Genomic DNA, 23969 nt, shown 5'->3' with positions numbered 1-23969 from the left:
TCGTGTATTTGACTGGAAATGAAGTTAATGCTGGTCAATAGAATGATTAAAGTAATAAAAAACAAGATCACACCTAGAATATTATGCAGCCATTAAAAAAGGATGGATTTGGGCTGTAGCAGTTGAGTCACGCTTTCTGTGTGATGCAGGCAGGTACAAAAGCTAGATCCAGAAAATAACTATGATAAGATTCCAATTAAGTTTCACAATAGAAGGACAAAAATATACTCTGTATATTCTGTACACATGTGTGCAACCACATGCATATATTGGATTATGTAGGCATAGATGAAGATGTTGAAGAATGACTACTGGCTTACATATTGGCTTAGAAGTAAGGGCAGAGGAAAGCTGGTATTGTATTAAAGGCAGGAAAGTAAACAAAAGAATAAAAATGTATTTAGAATAACACATGAACTTGATCACATTTTTCATCACACATATTTAGATAATTGTCCACAGAAAATAAATGCAGTTTTTTAAGTTTTCCTCTTGTTTTCACACGTTATTTGGTCTCATGAAAGTTCCCATCCTTTCATACACGCAGTTCTTAACAAAGTCACCCATGCGTTCTGTGCTGCCAAATTCAATGGAATTGACTTTTAAATGACTTTAGCTACCTGATCTTTAGCACTGGATACCAGGGACTACTGTTCTTTTCTTTCTCAAATCATTTTCCTCTCTTGACTTGCCTGAATTTACACCTTTCTAAATTTCCTTCTACTTCTGTTTTTATCCTGCTCTAGCTCCATTATGATTCTTCCTTTATGTGTGTGTGTGCAAGATCCCCCAAAATTAGTAGGTCCAGAGGGAATGTTGGGATCTCTCCTCTCCTTTTTTCCCATACTCTCACCCAGTGACCTCATTCAGACCTACTGTTTGAAATTGCATCCAAGTTGCTAACCATTTTTAAATCTCCTCCAATCTTTCAAGGCAGACTCGTCTAGTTGTCTCTCCACCTTCTCCTCCTCACTCCCTAATTTCGTGTTTTCCAGTTGGGTTATTTGACAGCTACACTCTCATTTGTACCTAAAGACAAACTCAGTGCTATGCATGGTGCGTCTCTTTTCTTCATGTCTAGTCTGGTGGCAGGTCTGTGATGCACACCCCAAGACACATGCTCAGTTCACCCACTCCTCTGGATCTCTACTTCTGCCCTCTTTTTTCAAGTCACCCTCTTTCTCCTCTAAACACAACTGCAATAACCTAATTTGTCTCTTGCTTTTGTTTTTACCTCCTAAAAGTCTAATCTTCACCCAGTAGTGATCTTTTAAAAAATGCAGATCAGCTAATTCAGCTGGCCCACTGGTCACACTCATGTGGTCCCATTCAGGTGGCTGACCTCCATGCTTCTTCACCTGGCTCATCAAGTCCTCTGATCTGGTCTCATATCCCTCTTCCCTCCAGCCATCGGAGAAACCCTTGGTGGATTGAATGTTCTGGTTTCCTAGGGCATACCAGTCCCATATCCTTCCCAGGGTCTTAAACATAATGCTGGACCTTTCCTGAAATACCCTTCCTCTTGTTCATCATGAGTCTGCTTGATTTTTTCTTCCCATCTCTTTGGAGAAATCTTCCTGACAAATTGATCCAGATTAGGTACTCATACACTCTCTGTAAACCAACTCCATTTTATATCTCTGATGTGCACCTATCTGTTTACAATATTTGATCTTATTTTTAGTTTATTATCTGTCTTTCCATGCAAGAAGTATGTCCAGGATTATCTGCACCGCTAACCACATCTTGCCACATATTAAAAGCTCATTCAGTGCCTACTGAATGGGTAAATGAGCAAGAACTGGCTCAACGTCCTTTTCTATAGTTTGGGTATAATAGCAGCACCCTTATCCTTGAAGGTCAATCATTTTTATTGATTAACGACTATGTGCCCTGCAGCATATTTTGGATTTTATTTGTTCATATTTACTAACCTTTCATAATAAATGTGTGAACTGAATAAAATTTTCCCTATTTTACTTAGAAAAATACATGAGGTTAAATGAGAGTAGGGATCCAGGGTCACCCATATCAATATTCAAATACAGGTTTATTTTTTCTAAATACTATGCTTTAGAGTATCAACCAACCTCTGACATTTTACTGATCTTCATTCAGTAAAGTCCTGAATAAATCCCCAAATAATAATAATAAAATTTTCTTTTGCTCTTTTTTTGTGGATTTCAGATGTTTCCCAGGGACTGTCCTAAAACTCTCTTGCCTGGCTTTCTCTCCAAACTCACGCTGTATTTCTTATGTGAATCCTCTTCATTTTTCTTAAATATTTTTCTTCATTTTATGCTTACTTTTTCCTTAATTACTTCTCTTTCAAATCTTCTTTATTCCCCCAAATGTTCTTACCTTGTTTCAGTCTCAAAAAGCTCTTGGAATTCTGCTGCTACCTGACCAATATTTGATCCATGAGTTGTCAAAAGTTTGCAGAAGGCCCGGTGTGTCTTTGAACCTCCTGCTCTTCTGTTCCCTTGGACCCTTGTTGCTTTAGAGGTCAGGTTAGCGTGTCTGGCTTTGAACTTGTTACTACTTGCATGCGTACCCCTCTAAAGCCCTCATTTCCAGACAGCTTTTAGGTATTTCTGTATGGACATTCTTCTTTTTTTTAATAACAAAAAGTGACTTTATTGATTCAAATGAGTTGTCATGAAAGGATCCCGCTACCCAGCAGGAGGGGACAGGTGCGAGTTGGACAGAGCACTGTGTAGTTATTAAGAAAAATAAAACTTTCTTGTACACCCCAAGAAATGATACTTCTTGGGAAACATTATGCAAACTAAATGCTCAACATAAGAGAACAGATAAATAAATCACCATACAGTGTACAGCACTGTCAACCCAGAGAATCTACCTGGCAGCTTAAAAAAATAAAATGACATAATGAATACTGATGTGAATAGTTCAATCACAAGTTGGTTGAAAAAAACATAATTAAAAGAATGATGCAGAAATAAGACCATATTATATATTTTCTTCAGATACATTGCATGCACATGTGTGTGTGTGTGTGTGTGTGCGCGCGCGCGTAAACACGCATGTGTGCATGTGTTAGTTTTCTACTTGGGGAATTGAAATAAATTTGAAAAGTCAAAGTAGAAGAACTGTAGCTTGCTGTACAGTGTGCTTTAGAGGGGACCATATGGTCATGTACTGCTTACATAACCAACTTATAAACACAGGGATACTGAGAGTAAGTTTACAAAAATACAAACAGTGGCTAATTCAGTGTGATGAGTATTTCAGTGACTGTCATTTTCTTCTTTGTATTTTTCTATATTTTAAAACAACTTTACCCTCCAAAATGAAGGGAAGAAAGGAAAGAAATACGAAAATTAATTTGCAAAAGAAGAAGAGAAATAAAAAATTACATGCAGAATAACAATCAGCTTCACTAGAGTAATAGAATTTCTAACAGAACAATAAGAAAATCTTATTTCCCAACATATCGACTTTTTAATTATAATAATCATGGTGCTCATATGCAGCAGGTAGAGTGAATATTAACGTGTTCCTCTGGACAGCAATTTGGCAAGGACATATGGACATCCTTAATCATCGCAAACCCAACCATACATATTTCTTCACTCAAACGAACCTGTGCCTTGTGCCACCATTCCCTCCCTCTTTTTCTTAAAAAGTTTGTCATCACTAACTTTGGTGCTGCTTACTGCCACTTGTCAATCAGAACATTCAGTCAACCTTGATGGCACCCACCTAAATGATCGGTTTTTAATTCCTATGCATTTTGCTTTTATCTCCTTGATTCTGAAATGTAAACATGTTATTAAACACAACTTAGGAAATACTACTCAATTTTAATTCTCTTTACTCCAACATTACCTTTTTTTACCTGCCTGTGGGAGTTCATAACAGACTTTTCATCCCCATCATTTTGGATGAAGTAACATGAGTTAAAATGATCATAAGATGACCTTTATAGTTATAACAACCAGGGACTTATGGTTTAACTTTGGAACTTCCTGTGCTCATTTCCTTTTAATAAGTCTTTTAAGCTTTATCTCTAAAACTATGCAACTTTGACCTTTTGCTTCTTTAGACTAATAATTGCCTAATTAACTCTGAAGGGATGTCTCATGCCACAATTTATCACTTTCCCACAAAAGCATTTGGATCAACATTATTTCTACCTTTTCCTACCTTTGTATGCACAACTGAGATTGCAATGTGCCAATAAAAACATCCTACACATTTTTAGTTTAGCCTGAGGACAGAGGCTGAGGAAATGCCTGAAAGCATAGAACTTAATTACTTAATTGCACTACACTAAAAGAATTTATTTCTGATGACAAAATTAACAAATGTTCATTGTAGAACAATTTCAAAACACCAGAAATCTCTCTCTCTCACACAAGAATACTCCAACACACACACGCACACACACACACACACCAGTTTAAATTCTAAACAAATTCTAATTTTAAACACAGAAAACATTTTACTATGTTTTGTATTATATATGTATATTTGTGCCCATATATATTTGCATAAATGATAATATTATATGAATACTTTTGAAGTTTCTACGGTTCTACTTAGCTTTTTCCCCATAAATGAACACATTTCTGTAATGTTATTTCAATGACTACATAGCTACTACCAAGTGACTATTTTGTAGGTGACTTAAAATCAATTTATTCCTTTAAGTTTTTAGAGTGTTTCGAGTTATCCAATTGTACAAACTCTAAATAGATAAATATTATATTAAAAACTTATTTCACATTCAAATTAGAATGAATTCATGCAATTGCAAATATTCTGGATAAAAGTATTATACATAGCAACATTATTTTTTCCATATGGTTTCAAATATGTTTTCATCATGCTTTAATATTTGAAAGACTAGAGTCCTTGTTTAAATAAAGGTCTTTTAACTTTTATTCTCTGATTGAAAGTAAAATCAGAAGTTTTTAATATGGAGGATGGTTGCTGAGACTCTAGGCAGAGTAGATGTGGGATAGGTGGTAGATGCTTAGGGTGGGGACATCAGGTAGTTAGTGGAATGAATTCACCCCCATGAACATACCAATTCGAAATAGCTCTTTGAGAAATCCAGAAGCTACTTGAAAAGATTATGCACCCTGGTTTTGCATAATATCATCCACTTTGAAGTTGGTAGAGAAGTTTGAGAAACACTCTTATCATAACCAGAACAACTGGGGCAGCCCCATACGATGGGGAAGGAATCACCTCTCCACTCTCCCTAAGAAGACAAAGTAATGGACTACCATCAAAGGTTCCAGATTTTAGGGGACTTTCCAGAAAACTGGCATCTTTCTGGCCTTTCTTAGTGCACTAACAGTACTTGGCATGACATTAACCATCAGGAGTCAATGAGAACAACATCACAGCCTGATCGAGCACTCACCTAGTCACCAAATTTACTCCTTCTGGCTGAGAACAGAGTGAGCAACTCTCAAGTTTTCTCTGGAGGTGGAAAGAGGATGATAGAGCATCCGACAATCAGCTTTTGTGGAGGCAGCCTGGAAGACTGACTTTCGTCTTGTCTTGGAGGGAAGGCGGGACCCGGCATAATTTAGATGGTGGAAATAAGAACATAAAGACTAGCTTGAAGCAGCAAAAAGGATGGAGGAGCCTCCAGGATATCCAGACAGGCTGAATGGTGAGGATCTTCTCCTAGAAAAGGCCTGTCTGTGAATGTTGAGAAAGGTAGTGTTGTATTGAGAATGCAGAAAACTATACAGAAAACTGTGGAAAATGAAAAACTAGGAAAACACGTTCCATACAAGAGGAAAAGAAAAATCTCTAGGAACCCACCTTAGTGAAATGTTATATGATTTATCTGACAGAAAATTCAAAAAGCAGTCATTCCAAAGATGCTCACTGAGGTCAGAACAATTCATGAACAAATGATAACTTCAATAAAGACATAGAAAATATGGCAAAAGTAGCAAACAGAATTCACGGGGCTCAAAATATAGCAAGTGAAAAATCCAAGTCAAAACCTCAGGGCAATGTCATCCTACACTTGGAAGATTTCAGTAAAAAGACAAAAGGTTATAAATATTGGTGAGGATGTGGAAAAGAAAAAAACTTTTATAAACTTTTGGTGGAAATGCTAGTAGAGCCTTTATGTAAAACAGGATGAAAAAATAAAGTAGTACCTAGATATTGATATAAAAACAGACATGTCCATCAGTGTGACAGGATAGAAGAAAAACACACAAAGATACAGTCAACTGATCCTTGGCAGTGTCATAAATACACTTTGGAGAAAAGGTAGCCTTTTTAACAAATGGTGATGGGGAAATTGGATATCCATATGCAGAAAAATGAAACTAGATCCCTATTTCTCATCATGCACAAAAGTCAACAAAAGTCAACTCAAAATGGATTAAAGATGTAAGAATTTGACCAGAAATTTGAAACTGCTAGAAGAAGAAAACAGGAAACATCCAACATACAGGTGCAGGAAATGCTTTCCACACTAGCACTCACATGGCTCAGGAAATAATACTAAGAATTAATAAATATGATGGTATCAATTTAAAAAAAATCTTTTGCACAGTGAAGGAAACAAGAGCATGAAAAGAGAGCATACAGATAAGGGAAAATATTTTTCAGCTACTCCGTTGATAGAGGATTCATATCCAGAATATGTAAAGAACTTAAAAAGCTTAGCACACACACACACATCCAAACTAAACAAAATAATTAATAAAAGGGCAAATGAACTAAGCAGATATTTGTCAAAAGAAAAATGTATAAATGGTAAAAAATGTATGCAAAATGGCCAGAAATGTATGCAAAATGTTTACCATATTTAGCAATCAGGAAATGCAAATCAAAGTTATACTGAAATTTCATCACACTTGAGTTAGAACCATTAGAAAAACAAATAATGAAGAATGTTGATGAGGATTAAGGAAAAAAGTAATTTGTGTACACTGTTGCTGGGATGGTAAATCAGTAGGACCACTATGAAAATGGGTATGAAGCTTCCTCAGATGACTGGAAATGGAGCCACCAAATAATGCATCTATAGCACTCCTTGGATTTACCCAAAAGGATTGTTAGAATACTGTTATATTCATACACATTCCATGTTTACAATAGTGCAATTCACAGTAGCCAAGTTATGGAACCAACCGAAGTGTCTGTCAACTGAAGAATGGTTTAAGAAATTGTGCTATGTATACAGCATGGGGATTTAATTTCTGCCATAAATACGAATGAAATTATGCTATTTTCAGGAAAGAGGATGGAATTGGAGAGCGTCATGCTGAGCAAAGTAAGCAAGACTCAGAAAGACCAGTGTCATAGGTTTTTATCTCCTATGTGGAAGCTGAAGAGAAAATGAAATAGAAAGGAACCAGGAGGAGGGAGGAGGAGAGGGCAAGAGAAAGTACTGGGGAATGAAATTGACAAAATTATGTTTTGTGCATGTATGAATATGTCACAATAAATCCACTTTGTGCATAATTATTATACACCAGCAAAACCCCCCAAAAAAACTAGAAATAGAACCACCATAAGTTCCAGCGATTGCACTCCTGGGTATGCTTCCTAAATAAATAAAATTAGGATAACAAAGAGATTTATGAAAAATATACTAGAGGGGTTCAACAGCATTCTATTCAACCAGAGGAGCAAAAAGAAAATAGGAAAAAGAATGAAGAAAGATTAAGATATTTACAGGATATCATGAAGTGGATTAGTATGTGCATTGTGGAAATCTCAGGTTAAGAATATAAGCTACCAAAAGTTATACTCAAAGAAGTAATAATTTAAATATTTCCAAATCTGTGAAAGAAAGTGGACACAAAAATCCAATAATCACAAAGGACACTGAGAAGAGAAATTCAAAGAAATCCATGATGAAATAAATATTCAAGCTGTCCAAGAGAGTTTTGAAAGTAGCAAAAGAAAAGTGTTTTGTCTCATGCAAGAGAAACTCTATGAGACTTTTTATTCTGGTATAAGAATTAACACAAAAAAAATTCAAAATAACCATTAACTAAAAATATGATGGAGCACAATATAAATATGATGTAAATTGTGAAATAAATAAATATGTGTGGGCTGGGGATATGACTCAGTGGTAGAATGCTTGCTTGGCATATGTGAGACCTTGAGTTCAATACCCAGCACTGCAAATAAGGTAATAATAATAATATTAATAAAAATAATCAGTGTGTAAAAGTGTGACAAGAAACAAAATGTAAATTTTGCATGTGCTTGAAGTTGTCATCAGTCTAAAATAAACTCATCATTATATTTTATGTAAATCACATGGTAAGTACAAATAAAATATCTATAGTCAATACATGAAGCAGAGAAACAAGTCAAGGCATATGAATAAAAAAATCAGCAAAAGGAAAAGGAAAACAACAAGAAAGAAAAAGGACAGAAGATAAATAGAAAGCAATTAACAAAATAAAAATAGTAAATCTCTATAAATATTTGCTTTAAATTTAAGTGAATTGAATTCCAATGAAAAGACTTTCAGTGTCTGCATGGATTCTAAAAATGTAAACAAGATCCAAGTATATTCTGCATATACAAATTCACATTAGAAAAAAGATATATTCTGTGCAAGCCAATCAAGAGAAAGCAAGGGTTGCTATGTTTACATTAGACAAAATAGATGCTAGTGAAAACCTCTTACTAAACACAAAAAGGACATTTCATAATGATACAGGAATCAATCCCCTAGAAAGATGTAACAATTATAAATACATGTGTCTAATATTAAAGTATATAATTTATAAAGCAAATAAGTTTTCAATATTTCTAACAGAACTGATAGCTATGTAATAATAGTAAGAGAATTCAATATTGCAATTTCAGAATGGACAGAACATTGAAACAGAATGTAAATTGAGAATAGAGAACTTGAATCATAGTATAGGACAAATGGTTCTAACCAGTATGTGTACAACTTCAACTCAACAGTAGTAGAATGCACCATTTTTCTTTAAGATGGATTACATATTAGGTCAAAAAACAAATTTAAGAATATTAAATTTATACCAAGTAAATTTTATGACTGAAATGGAATTAAACTAGCTATGAGTAGCAGAAAGAATTTCAGAAAATTCACAAATATATAGAAATTAAGAAAAAAGCACTTTTAACATTATATTTCTTGATAAAAACCTGCAAAATTTCTATCTAAACAGAGCAAGGTTGCCCATTTTTGTCACTCTTTTTTACATAGTAGTGAAATTTCTGACTTGAACAATTAGGCAAAAAAGAGAGATAAAAAGCATCCAAATCAGAAAGAAAGAATTACGATTGTTCCTGTTTGCTGATGACATGCTTATATATAGAAAGGCTTAAAGGTTATAAAAAACTGTTAGGACAAAAACTTTTAGTAAAGTTGCAGGATAAAAACATTGCTATACAAAAATCAGTTGGGCTTCTATAAAATAGCAACAGACTATCTGAAAAAGAAAATTAGGAAAACAATTCTATTTATGATAACATTAAAATACACAAAATGTTTTTGAATGAACTGAATCAAGGGGTAAAAAATTTTTATACAGAAACTGTAATTTGAAGAAATTATGCAAGACAAAAACAAATGGAAAGGCATTCCATGTCTATGGATTGGATGACTTAATATGGTTAAGATGCCCTTAGATCCAAAATGATCTACAGATTCCATAGAATTCCTACCAAATTCCAGTTACGTTTTTTATAGAATTATAAAAAATAGTTCTAAAGTTCCTATGACTCTATTAAAGATTTTGAATAACTAGAGCCTTATTGAGTAAGAACTAAATTGGAGACATCACCCTTTACATTAGATATTCCAAATCTTAATGGCCAAGAAAATGGATATTAAGTGTCACCACAAAAATGGTAATCAAATGGGGTAATACATATGTTATTAGATGTAATTAGTCATTTCATAAAGGATACTTTCAAATGATATGTTATACGCAATGAACACATAATTTTATGTCAATTATCATAAATTAAGAAACAGTGTGGTACTGGCATAAAGACAGAAACATAGTCTTTGATACACAATTAGGTAAGTATATATTTTTTTTCACAAAATGGCTTTGAATATCCACAGAGAAGCAAAATGGAATTTGACCCTTATTTTTTTTAACACACACACAAAATAACTCCAAGTGGATTAAAGAATTAAATGCAAAACCCGACACAGTAAATCTTCTTGATGTTGTTAGTGATTTCTTAGATATAGTACCAAAAGTGGGCAAGAAAGCAAAATTAAACAAGTAGGATTGTATCACACTAAAATGTTCCTGCAAAGAAAATGAAACAATCAACAAAGTGAAATGATAACTTATGAAATGAAAGAAAATCTCTGCAAACCATTTTTTCAGGTAAAAGATTAATTTCAAAAATATATAAAGAAATTCTACAACCCAATATCCCAAAACTAGTAATGCAATTTAAAACTGAACAAAAGACTTGAATAGACATTGCTCCAAAGAAGACATCAAAATGCGCAGCAGGTATATGCAATGATACCCTCAGTAATCAGAGAAATGCACATGAACACCATGAGGTATTGCCTCACATATTTTAGGATGATTATTATAGAAAATCAAAGAACCAGTGTCGGTGAGGATATGAGGAGTTGAATCTCTCATCCACTGTTGGTGGAAATGCAAAGTGCTGCCGTACCTACTAAAAAAGTGTGCAATGTCCCCAAGTATTAAAAACATAATTATCATATGACCCAGAACTTCCACTTTTGGATATTTATCCAAAAGAATTGAAATCAACTTCTCCAGTGCTTGTTGTATTATTCCACTATTGACTGCCACACTATTCACAATAACAAGGAGTGAAAACAACCTAAATGTCCATCAAGGAATGACTGAATAAAAGTGGTATATCCATACAATGTAATAGCAGTCAGCCTTAAGAGAGAAGAAAATCCTACCATATGTGACAACTTGGATGATCTTGAGAGCACTTTATTGAATGAAATAAATCAGTCACAGAAGGACTAATTCTGCATAATTCTAGTTGATGAGGTATCTAAAATCACCAACTCAGAATCAGAGGGTAGATTGGCAGTTATGGGGGGGAGTCTAGGAGAAAATGGAGGGTTGCTAATCAAAGAGCATAAGGTCTCAGCTATTTAAGAGAAATAAATTCTAGATATGTGCTGTACAACCCTGTGCCTATTGCTAACACTGTATTTCACACTTGAAATTTTGTTATGAAAGTAGATAATCCCGCATGCATGTATGAATATGTAACAACAAATCCCACCAATATGTACAACTGTTTTGCACCCATAAAAAATGTGGAAAAAATAGAAAGTAGATTTCACATTGAATTCTTAATATCAAACAAGAGTTAAGTACCTATAAAACTTTTACTTCCATTTAATGTTTTCCTCTATGGAACTAAGTGTAGAATAAGCTATATTTTATCCCCTTGATATAAATTGGACTAAGATATTTTAAGTGAGTAGTGTGGCTCATTTCATGTACTAACTTTTTTCTCCACTCATTTGCCATGTGTGTGTGTGTGTGTGTGTGTGTGTGTTTCGTAGGAGAAGTGGACAATGGCCATTTTTTTTGTTTTAATAAATCACAAATGTGTATTTTATAAGCACAGCATTTTCAGATGAATATTTTTAGATACTATTTACTAAGTAACTTTTAAAACAAACTTTATATTCAACAAAAGGGTCTCAAAAGCAATATTCAGTTTGTTGTCTCCTTCACTTATTTCTAGACATGTGGACCCCACTATTTATGATAAACATTAGTCTGTTTCTCTTAATACCATATGAATTGAAGACAATGAGAGTGTAATGATCCTTTAAAATGTTCAAATCTCTGGAGAAACATGAGGTGTTCATACTATTTTGAAATATCCACGAAGTCAGGGACACTTTCCTTACAGTTGACGCAATCCTTATGTAAACCTAACCCAACACGAATGAAGAATATAATATTAGGTACATGATGCTATTCAAAACCTACAGAGCTAGAAAAAGCTTTGGAATGATATCTGGTCATATAGGCACTCCTTTGAAGAGATACAGAAACAAACTTTCAGAGAGGGCACATGTTGCATAAAGTTAATTGGTGGGAAAGAAAAGCAGGAGACTAGACCTTATTTATTAATAATTGGCTGCTGTTCATAATGATCTCATCAAGTTTCTCATTTAATTTAATCATTCAGTGTTATTGGATAAAGAGAAAAACACAAGATTGGAACATATTCTAGTAATTCTCTGCAGGGAAGGAAGCTGATCTCAATAATGTGAAATAATTTGTCAAAATTCTAATATGTATTTACAATGAATTATTCCCCGTTTGGAATATGTTCTCCTCTTAGCTTCTAGGAAAACGTGACTGTGGACTGTACAACCCACACTTAAAGGACACTATGTGTTCTTTCTGTTAAGAAATAGCTAAGGGCAAGGAGACAGTATAGAAGAAGACACATGTGTCAGGACGTAAATGTCACAATCTGGGAGAGGTGAGTGGTGGGGCCCCGGAGAAATGACGGTTGGAGCATTTTGTTCTGTTCTTCATGAAGGCTTTCCAGTTTATCTGTCTCCTTCTGGAATGAATTTCTCAGACTACTTTGACATTTATATAATGTTTCATGAATGGGACATGGTATTCTTATCTAATGATACTACTCTTAGATACTGAGGAGGTGTTTTCCACTCTGTAAGGAACTGATAGGTGCAATGGTTTGCATAAGGCTTAAGTATCCCCCAAGGGCACATGTGTTGAGATTTAATCTTCATTGTGATGTATTCAGGGGGAAGGGGTTAATTCAAATATGGTGTTAAGAGGTGGGGACTTTAGGAGATTAGGATTAAATAGGCTCAGCAGCGTTGAGCCCCTATGATTGAGTCCTGGTGGTTTTAAAAGAAGAAGGAGAGATACCAGAAGAGACACAGATGCATGCCCTTGACCTCAGATCATAACCATGAGCTAAATTAACTTCTTTTCTTTAGAAAGTTACCAATTCTTAGGTTTTTTGTTGTGAAAAAAACTAATATAATGGGTCATTTGTTCCATACATGTTTATTTATGTGGTTCACATTAATTTATTCTACAAATTTATGTGCCTTCTCTGTACTTGGTCCCCTATGAGCTTCTATTCAGGCAGTGAACACTGCATATTATAGGTCAGTAAATGGTACAATGTGTTAGATAAGTGCTAAGGAAGTATGTAAGTGCAGAAAGGATTAAGAGGATTCCAGATCATGTATGTGGTTAGAGAGGCCTCTCTTCCCTGTGTGCCAAACATTACCATGTGAGCGTTTCCAAGCATTATCTGACTTAGTCTGGATGGTCTCACTGTAAACACAAGAATAGAAACTCAGAGAGTTTGATGACACTTCATACAATGAATAAGGACAGAACCAGAATCAAAACCTAATCTGCAGACTCTAAATCCCATGGCTAACTAGAGGAGATTCGGTTTGTGGAAGCAAGTATGTGAACAGAGAACTCAGAGAATCTGACAGGATAAATGGTGGAACACTGATCAGTACATTTCCAAGAGGAGGAAATTAAAAAAAAAAAAAAAAAATTGAAAAGAAGCAAAGGGAGGAACTACCCTGAAGGAAAAGACAATCAAAAGAGAAATGAAGTCAAATTGAAAACCAGAAATAAACCAAAATAAATGTGAATACAAATCATATCTCAATAAGAAGCTTGAATGTTAATGGCCTAAACTCATCAATCAAAAGTCATCGACTAGCATATTGGATTAAAAACAAGATTACAATATGCTGTCTTCAGGAGACTCACCTCATAGGCAAAGACATCCACAGACCAAGGGTGAAAGGATGGTAAAAAGAATATCACTAACATGGACCATGTAAAGAAGCCTTCATATTAGATAAAATGAACTTCAAGCCAAAGTTAATCAGAAGGGACAAAGAAGGACATTTTATACTGCTTAAGGGAATTATACATCAATAAGACATAACAATAGTAAATATTGATGCCCCAAACAAAAAGGAAATATCACAATGAATACTACTGAAGTACAGAAGATAGCTAGAAATTATTTTGAAAATTTATACTCCAATAAAATAGAAAAATCTCAAAGACATCAAAAAATTTCCAAAGACATATTACCTAGCCAGATTAAATCAGGAGGACATGCACAATTTAAACAAATCAATTTCAAGCAGTGAAATAGAAGATGCCATCAAAAGCCTACCAATCAAGAAAAGCCCAGGACCAGATGGAGTCTCAGCTGAATTCGACAAGATCTTCAAAGAAGAATTACGCCAATACTCCTCAAATTATTCCATGAAATAGAAAAGGAGGAAATGCTTCCAAACTCATTCTATGGGGCTAGTATTAGCCTGATACCAAAAACCAGACAAAGATACATCAAGGAAAGAAAATTTCAGATCAATATCCCTGTTGAACACAGATGCAAAAATTCTCAATAAAATTCTGGCAAATCACATACAAAAACATATTCCGAAGATAGTGCACCATGATCAAGTGGGGTTCATCACAGGGATGCAAGATTGTTTCAACATACAGAAATCAATAAACATAATTTATTACATCAATAGACTTAAAAACAAGAATCATATCATCCTCTCAATAGATACAGGAAAATATATTTGACAAAATACAGCACCCTTCATGTTCAAAACACTAGAAAAACTAGGGATAGTAGGAACATACTTCAACATTGTGAAAGTTGTATATGCTAAACCCAAGGCCAACATCATTTTAAATGGAGAAAAATTGAAAGAATTCCCTCTAAAAACTGGAACAAGATAGGCATGTCCTCTTTCACAACCTCTATTCAACATAGTCCTGGAAACTCTAGCCTGAGAAATTAGATGAAAGGAATTAAAGGGATATGAATAGTAAAAGAACTCAAAACTATCATTTGTGGATGACATGATTCTATATTTAGAAGATGCAAAAAATTCCACCAACAAACTTCTAGAACTAATAAATGAACTTGGCAAAGTAGCAGGATATAAAATCAATGCCCATAAATCAAATGCATTCTTATACATTGGTGATGAATCCACTGAAGGAGAAATTAGGGAAACTAACCCATTCACAATAGCCTTAAAAAAAAACCAAAAAACTTGTAAATCAATCTAACCAAAGAGGTGAAAGATTTCTACAGTGAAACCTACAGAAAACTAAGGAAATAAATTGAAGAAAACCTTAGAAGATGGAAAGACTCCAATGCTCTTGGATAGGCAGAATTAATATTGTCAAAATGGCCATACTCCCTAAAGCATTATAGAGATTTAATGCAATTCCCATTAAAACTCAAATGACATTCTTCATAGAAATTAAAAAAGCTATCATGAAATTAATTTGGAAGAATAAGAGACCCAGAATAGCCAAAGCAATCCTTAGCAAGAAAAGTAAAGCAGGAGGCTTCACAATGCCAGACCTCAAACTGTACTACAAGCCATAGTAACCAAAAGGAATGGTATTGGCACCCAAACATACACACAGACCAATGGTACAGAATAGAAGACACAGAGACAAACCCACACAAATATAGTTACCTCATACTAGACAAAGGTGTCAAAAACATTTGTTGGAGAAAAGATAGCCTCTTCAACAAATGGTGCTAGGAAAACTGGAAATCCATATGCAAAAAAATGTAATTAAACTCCTATGGCTCACCCTGCAAAAAACTCAACTCAAAGTGGATCAAAGACTTAGGCACTAGAACAGAGATCCTGCACCTACCAGAAGAAAAAGTAGGCCCAAAACTTCACCATGTCGACTAAGGAACTGACTCCCTTAACAAGATCCTTAAAGCACAAGAAGTAATATCAAGAATCAATAAGCAGGATGGACTCAAACTAAAAAGCTTCTTCTCAGCAACAGAAACAATTAATAATGTGAAGAGATTGGGAGAAAATCTTTACCACATGCACCTCAGATAGAGCACTAATCTCCAGGATATATAAAGAACTCAAAATACTCAACACCAAAAAAACAAATAACCCAATCAATAAAAGGACTAATGATCTGAGCAGAGACTTTGCAGAAGAAATACAATTGATCAACAAATATGTGAAAAAGTGTTCGACATCCCTAGCAATTAGAGAAATGCAAATCCTAACTACTCTAAGATATCATCTCACTCCAGTCAGAGTGGTAATTATCAAGAATACAAGCAAAAATAAATATTGGCAAGGATGTGGGGAAAGGGTACACTCATACATTTCTGGTGAGACTGCAGATTGGTGCAAACACTGTGGAAAGCAGTATGGAGATTCCTCAGAAACTTGGAATGGAATCACCATTTGACTCAGCTATCCCACTCCTCAGTTTATACTCGAAGGACTTAAAATCAGCATACTATAGTGACACAGCCATATCAATATTTATAGCAGCTCAATTCTGTTGAGTGGCACCTATTCAATTCACAATAGCTGAACTATGGAACTGACTTAGGTGCCCTTCAACAGATGAATGAATAAAAAAAGTAGTACATATATACAATTGAATATTACTCAGCCTTAAAGAAGAATGAAATGATGTCATTTGCAGGTAAATGAATGGAGTTGGAGAATATCATGCTAAGTGAAGTAAGCTAATCTCCCCAAAACAAAGGCCTTATGGTTTCTCTGATATGTGGATGCTAATTTACAATTGCAGGGGGGCTAGGGAAAAATAGAGGTACTTGGATTAGGCAGAGGGGAGTGAAAAAAAAGGGAGGGGGAATACGGGTAGCAAGGAAAATAGAATGAATTGGACGTTATTACCCTATATGATTACATGACTGGTTGATTCTACATTATATACAAGCAGAACAATAAGAAATTTTACTCCATTTATGTACCATGTGTCAAAATGCAGTCTACTGTCATGTACAAATAATTAAAACCAATAAAAAATAACTTCAGGTAACTTCAGGGAAAAGGAATCCCAGAGTGCTTCAAATTGCACGACTTGAATCTGCCACATGCTGAGCATGAGCTGCACCCTCATGAGTGGCGTATGTTGAGGCATAGACTGATGCAGCTCCTTCTCACCACCCCAGATCCCCACTCAGCCCCTGCTCTCCCTGTTTGCTCTCTCTTCTCTTTACAACTTGTGTTCCATGTAGCTGGGCCTGCAATGGTTCATCTGCACTGAACGTGCACAGACTTTTTTTTCAGCATTCCTTAAATGGTACAGCACAACAATGATTTACACAGTGTACACAGCATTCATATTGTATCTGATACTAGAGATGATTTAAAATATACAGGAGGATGTGTGTAGTTTACATGCAAAACAATGCCATTTTATATAGGGACTTGAGCATCTGATGATTTTGGTACCTGAGGGATCAGGATGTGATAACTGATCCCCTGGAGATGATAATGGACAGCTATGCTGCCTGCAGGCCAAATCTGGCTTCCTCTCCTATTTTTAAAATAAGAAATTTATTGTAAACCCTTTGAATTGGTTTTCTGTGTCTACTGTAACAAAGTGCTATAAACTTGATAGCTTCAAACAGCACTCCATTCTTCTATTCCAGTTCTTGGGGGTGCCAAAGGTCCAAAATCAGTTTCACCATGACAAAAATCAAGATACTCTCCCTCTGGAGTGTCTAGAGGAGAATCTACTACTTTCAGAGCATGGATTCTGTGACTTGTGGCCCCTTCCTCTGCCTTCAACATTAGCGGATACCATCTAACCCTTGTTGCCACATTGCCTTCTGTCTCTGAGGTCAAATATCTCTCTGCTGCTCTCTGTTAAGGACACTCGGGGTGACTTTTAGGGCTCACCTAGAAGATCCAGATCATCTATTTCAAGATCTGTGACTTCACTCCATTGGCAATGTCCCTTTTGCAGTATAAGATATAATGCTCAGGAGTTGCGTATTTTAGGACCTGGATATTTTAGGGAACGGTTATTCAGCCTGCCATCTGACACACACTCATTTTTGGACTGTCTATGGCTGCTTTCTTGCTACGGTGGCAGAGTTAAGTACTTGTAACAGAGAACATGTGTCCCTCAAAGCTTAAAATCATACACATGTGGGTCTTCACAGAAAAGGTTTACTGTACCTTGTATTAAAGAAGCAAGGGAGTTTTCAGTATGACAAGCCACTGTTCCCTGGGAAGAAAATGATTTAAGTCAAAGCAAACGCAGGGCAGGACTCAATTTAGTCAAAATGCTTCATGTTTGGTGACTCATAAGTACAGTAACCAGCTTTCTTCAAACAGCAGGGAGGTTTTCTCCTGTTGCTTCACAGCGCATGAAATCTTTGTTCTGAATCCCTGGAGAAAACATTTCTACAGGACTGAAAGTGAAACTCTACTTTAGAGTCAGTGATGGAGCACAAAGTCTAAGCTGAATCGATGTAAAGCACCAATGTCGTTTCCGAGCTTGACAAAAAATTTTTTTTGGTCAAACAATGAAGTAAATAGAGAAGTGAAACTTATATTTTCACAAAAGTTTTTCCCCTGGTTTTTCCTTTTTAAAAACTAGTACAATTTAGATCCACATCATTTCAGTTTTGTTACTGTGCAAATGGAAATTTAAATTTCAGGTTTATGTAATGTTTACTCTCCAAATATCACCATAACTGCCATCGAAGTACACAAACATCTGGGATTACAATTCGGCTTTGCAAACTATGGTGTTCATGGTATTGCAGTGATGCTGTTAGTAAACACATAATTATAAAGAACCCCCAATTTGCCAATACTGGTAAGAAACATGCTGCCTTTTCCATGAAAGAAAATGATTTGCATGGCTGAGTTCTATGAGGGATACTAAGAATTGTAAAGATCCTAAGATGGTAGGTCTACAGGGAAACCAGGCAACATTTTTGTTTAGAATTCTGTTTGCACATTATCCACTATGGATTTGGCTTTTTGTTAAATTCTTATTTTTCATTTTATGACATTTTTGGTGTAGTAATAGTTCATATGGTGCATAATGACATTTCAGTTGACAGACTGTGTATACAGTGGTGACTGAGTATGCAGGCATCTGTGCAGTAAGCTGTACACCTAGGTTTGTGGAAGTGTGTTTTGTCATGTTCACACAATGACAACATCATCTCATGACTCATTTCTCAGATTGTTCCCACATCACTATGTAATATGCATCACTTCAATTGTGTACAGGTTCCCAGGGGCCAGGCACCAATGAAAGTGTGTTATGCATATTGAGGTATTCGATCCTTTCAATGGAACCGTTGTTACCGCATATCAAAATGAAAGTGGAGGGACAGAGGGACTAAGCAACTCAATCAAGGTCACATCACTAAATAATATAGGAGTAAGGATTTGAAACCAAGAATACAGAAGCCACGCTCTTAACCACTAGGTGGGGCTGTGCTTACCTGTGCATTTATGCTAAGGTGCTCCTGATCTTGAGATGTGCAGAAGACATTGAGTAGCAAGATTGCAGTCTTGCTGGGTCAGAAGAATTTTCTCCTAGGAGTTCCTGAAATATTCCTAATAAAGGGTTCCATGCTATTATATTATACCAATATACCTATAATTCATTTCAGATTCAGCTTGTTAATTTGGGGCTTTTGCTCAGCAGTTTCAACTTTGGCTGCACATTAGAATCTCCCTGGGAGCTATAAAAAATACCAATGTCTGACTCCATCGCAGGCCAAGTCAGTCAGAAAGTCTGAGAATGGGGCCCTGGGCGTAAGTATTTGATGAGAGCCTGCCAGGTGATGCTAACTTGCAGCCAGGACTGAGGACACAGTGCAGGCTTTATCGTGCCTCAGAGATGCTGTAGTGCCAAGGCTGAAAACATCTCCCTGGAAATCATAGCGTTCTGTGTTAGAGATGAGAACACTTTCAATTACCTGATGATTAACAAGGGCTGGGAAACCCAGTGCACTTGGATAAATGCTCATGTATTTTTGGATTTGGTAGGGAATCCATGAGTGCTTTTTTGATAACTCTAGCAATTTTCAGAGCCAGCACTCTGAGACCTTTAACATAGCTTCAACATCAGTGAACCAGCCCCATGGAAAGAGATGGGAGGAATTCCTCTCTGGTGTAGATTCCAAATCTTACAATGCCTGCCAACTTAGAAGTAAAGGGAATGTGTGTGTGGCTCCTCCACCAGATTCTTCTCCTTATTTTTATACATCAGCCTGTTTTTATTCAACATGCTGCATGATCTACTTCTTTTTATTTAAGAAAGAAACATCTTCTAATTCATAAGAGAAGCACAAGGACTTAGGATAAACAGCACCAACATTCTGATTATAAGGATGGTACTAAAAAGATCAACAGACTATTTCACTTCATGCTATCCTAAGACCCAGCACTGACATAAACTTGAACCTTGAACACTCTTTTTCCGTGGTGGAACAAGCTTCTTGTAGTCCAGCACAGGAGACATGTTAAAACTGTTAGGGTTCATTAGCACAGTACAGCAGGCTTGTCAGATGTAGGTGATTCTGGGACTTTCCTCTGGTCCTAACACACACACACACAGTGGAAGACTTCAGCTGGGTGAGTCTTCCAGTTTGTCAATAACAATGAAAGGAACCATTGCAAGCGACTATTTAAAATCTATGCACACAAATAGTTTTTCTTTGAGTTGGTGTCACTGTGTTTGTTAATTCTCAGAGAAAGAAACTCTGGGAGGTGACATGTGATGATAAACCGTGTTCCTTCCTTTCCTCTTTTCTAATCAGGAATCATACAGTCTTGTGGTTGGCTGACTGACTGGAGCTCTGCATGAATTCCAGAGGTGTTCCTTGTCTTTGTCCTTGGAGATGCCCTTATGTGGACACTTTCATTTAACAGTATCCTGGACTATTGAGGGTACGAGGAAAAAGAGTTGACAAGATGATCTAATAGAGCTTTTATGTCTCCTACTTCTTTTATTGGGTGAAAATAGTAAGCATGCATTCAGAAATGAACCCTGTCCTTCAATGGGTGAATGGAAGATGCCCATGTTTTTGCACATTTAGTCTAAATGTCCTTTCATGCGTGAATTTCCATCACTGTGGAGCAGTAGAGAAGTCAAAGGAAGGCAGAAAAGCTGGGAAACTGGCCAGAAGTTAAATGTGGCCATAATAGCTTTTGGAGATGGGACCATTTGCCACTGTAGAAGTCTCTGAATGGGAAACTGGGTTTGGGCCAAAAGATTTCTCTTCCAAACTTTTCCCATTCTCTCAATACTTTTTTACCTGGCCTTCTTTAGGATGGAACTGACAATCATCTCTTTTATGGCTGTTAGAACTTTGGCATTTTCCAGTGTACAAGGGCCATTACTCTAACTGGACTGCATCCATTTGAGATTACGGTGGGGACACATCAGAGCCATAACTGGACATTTTGATATGGGAATGGTTTGATGCTACATAGGCTTTGTTGTTATTGTTCTTATGACACTAATTCTACTTCTTTTAAATATTTAGTAATGGTTATTTCTTAAAATGGCATATTTTAGAAAATATGTTTCCAAACAAAGTAGCAGAACTTTAGGACAGATAGAAATACAATGCCTGTGGATTTCATCTAAAAATTGATTCCATGGCCTAAGAGACTTACTGTCTTTCAATTAAATCATGCTTCTTTTTTGAGAGTAGATATGATATAAAAATCATTAGCTGCTCAATAGGTTTATACATAACTTTTCATAAGTAATTGGAAATTTTCCTTAAAAACTGCAACAACTGATCATGCCTATGTTTCATTTAAAGTGAATAGTTCGTGTAATACTTACCATTCTAAAATATTCATTGTTTTCTAATTTTTGATGAGCTCATTCGTTCTATATAAATTAATGTTTTACCTAAAGAAGAATATCAGTGAGTTCTTTAAAAACACATGTGTTTATGTAATTTAATTGCCTTGGGTACTTAGAACATATATTTGTACATATCTCTGATTATGCAAATTAGCTTGACTTTCCCCAAAAATATTTACTTGTATATACACACAAGTGAGATTTCCTACATATAATTATATTGCTACATACTTTTTATATGAAGTTAATATAGGATCTTCCCTAGTTGCATAGACAATATTGAGTGTCCATGTAATAACAAATACATTTTAAAATGTGATCCTTTATATGAGACTTCTAATTATGCTAAATGAAAAACACTTTTCAACTAGAAAATATATCAAAGAAGAATATACATGATTTTAAAATTTTTAAGACAATAAAATGATGTTGCTTATTATCTAATAGGATAGATTAAGAAATTAAAATGTCTACAATATCAATTGCTATTGCTACTTTGCGAAAGAGGCATAAACTGGCTAAAGTAAAATAGAGATATCAAAATTGTAATTCATATTTTTCTTCCTATTTTCTCTCAAGTTAGGTTTGAGATCAAGTACTTCAAAACCTCCCAATAGGTAGATAGGTAGTCTCCTTAAACTAACAAGCATGAGTAGTTCTGTTACTCTGAATGATAATCTTATAGAACATCAATTAAACTCATTTAAATGATTGTGTTAGTGATTAATATTTGAAGAAGACTTTCACTTCCGCATGATTAGCTTCCAAAAGTGAAATGGTCTGAAATGGACCATGACTTTTCTCAAATGACTCAAACATGACTCCATATAGTTTGGGAAGAGGGCTTATTGATGAAGTCATTACATTCAAGAATTCATGGCATTTGCCAGAGTTCTGGGAATTTCTTATCTTTTTTTTTTTTTTTTCCTTGCTACCGGGGATTGAACTCAGGGGCACTTGACCACTAAGCCACATCTCCAGCCCTATTTTGTATTTTATTTAGAGATAGGGTCTCACTGAGTTGCTTAGTGCCTTGATTTTGCTGAGGCTGACTTTGAACTCCCGATCCTCCTGCCTCAGCCTCCTGAGCCACTGGGATTATAGTCAAGCACCAGTGCACCCGGCTCTTATCTTTAATCCCATATGAACTCATTCCTGTATTGATTTTCTGTTAGAAAGAAGACAGATGTGGCTACATGCGAGATGTGGTATGCAGGGAAAGCTCTGAACTGGATATCATGAATTCTCAAAGCTGATTTCTGTTCTGATCTTTGTAAGCAGGCCATTGGAACTCCTTGGGTATCTGTTTTTTGAAGGGAAGATGTTCTGTTCCTTTATATTAGTTAAGTTGATTCTATCAGGGTCAACCTTCCAGGAGTCTATGATGAGAGGGATGGTTCATAAATTTACTAGATGAACACATACTCAGATGGGAAGTCTCTTGTTTTTCTTAATATTCTATAAGTGATATGAACTTCTGCATAACAGCTTTATGAGTGATCATGGAACCTAAATTACAACTTGAAGTTAATAGAATTGTAGTCCCTTTCAGTGTATATAGTACTATTTTCATCTATCAATGCTCTTTGAGCAAGGGCTCATGAGTTCCTGTGTTCTTCCTTCCTCTCCACATGCATAGAAAAAGGTAGAAGTTGATGGCAGCCTTCCCTGATCTTCAGGGTGCCCTCTGAATCCTGGTGGTCTCTGACAAGCTGGGGTTTGCTGAACCAATGACTAGGGAAATAGCACTGGCCCTATTTGCTATGTCCCTAGTGCTGTACTCTGTGGTCCAGGTTATTTGCAACTGAGTGACTGTGTGCCTGTGACTGCCTTTTTCGCTCTTTCTCCCTGGAGGCCTTAAGTTCACTTTCCCCGTGCCTCTTTGCTGTTCCTGGCTTCCTGGCCTGACCACCTATTCTGTGGAGATTAGGAAGGGAAGTTGGGATTACTTAACTAGTCCTTTCTTCCAAACAAACCTACACATATACATATATATATATATATATGTATATGTATATAAAAGCAACAAAGCTGTCCCCAAATATAAGTACTATATAAACTATTTTAGGATATTCATATACATATTACAGGAATTAATATCTGTTGGTATTTTGCTGCACATTTAATGTACAATGTGGACTGTCCTCTAGAATTATTGTGAGGTTGAAACTGTTAATCTGAAGTGTGGGAAGTCTAACTAGAGTAGAGAGTCATAAAGTTATGTAGCTATATTTGCCCATTTGAAGTAGAATGTGAGATAGGAAAATGTGA

The sequence above is a fragment of the Sciurus carolinensis genome, chromosome 9, assembly GCF_902686445.1.
Source record: "Sciurus carolinensis chromosome 9, mSciCar1.2, whole genome shotgun sequence".
Classification (NCBI taxonomy): domain Eukaryota; kingdom Metazoa; phylum Chordata; class Mammalia; order Rodentia; family Sciuridae; genus Sciurus; species Sciurus carolinensis.
The sequence above is the reverse complement of the archived record's forward strand: the minus strand, read 5'-3'. Positions refer to the sequence as shown.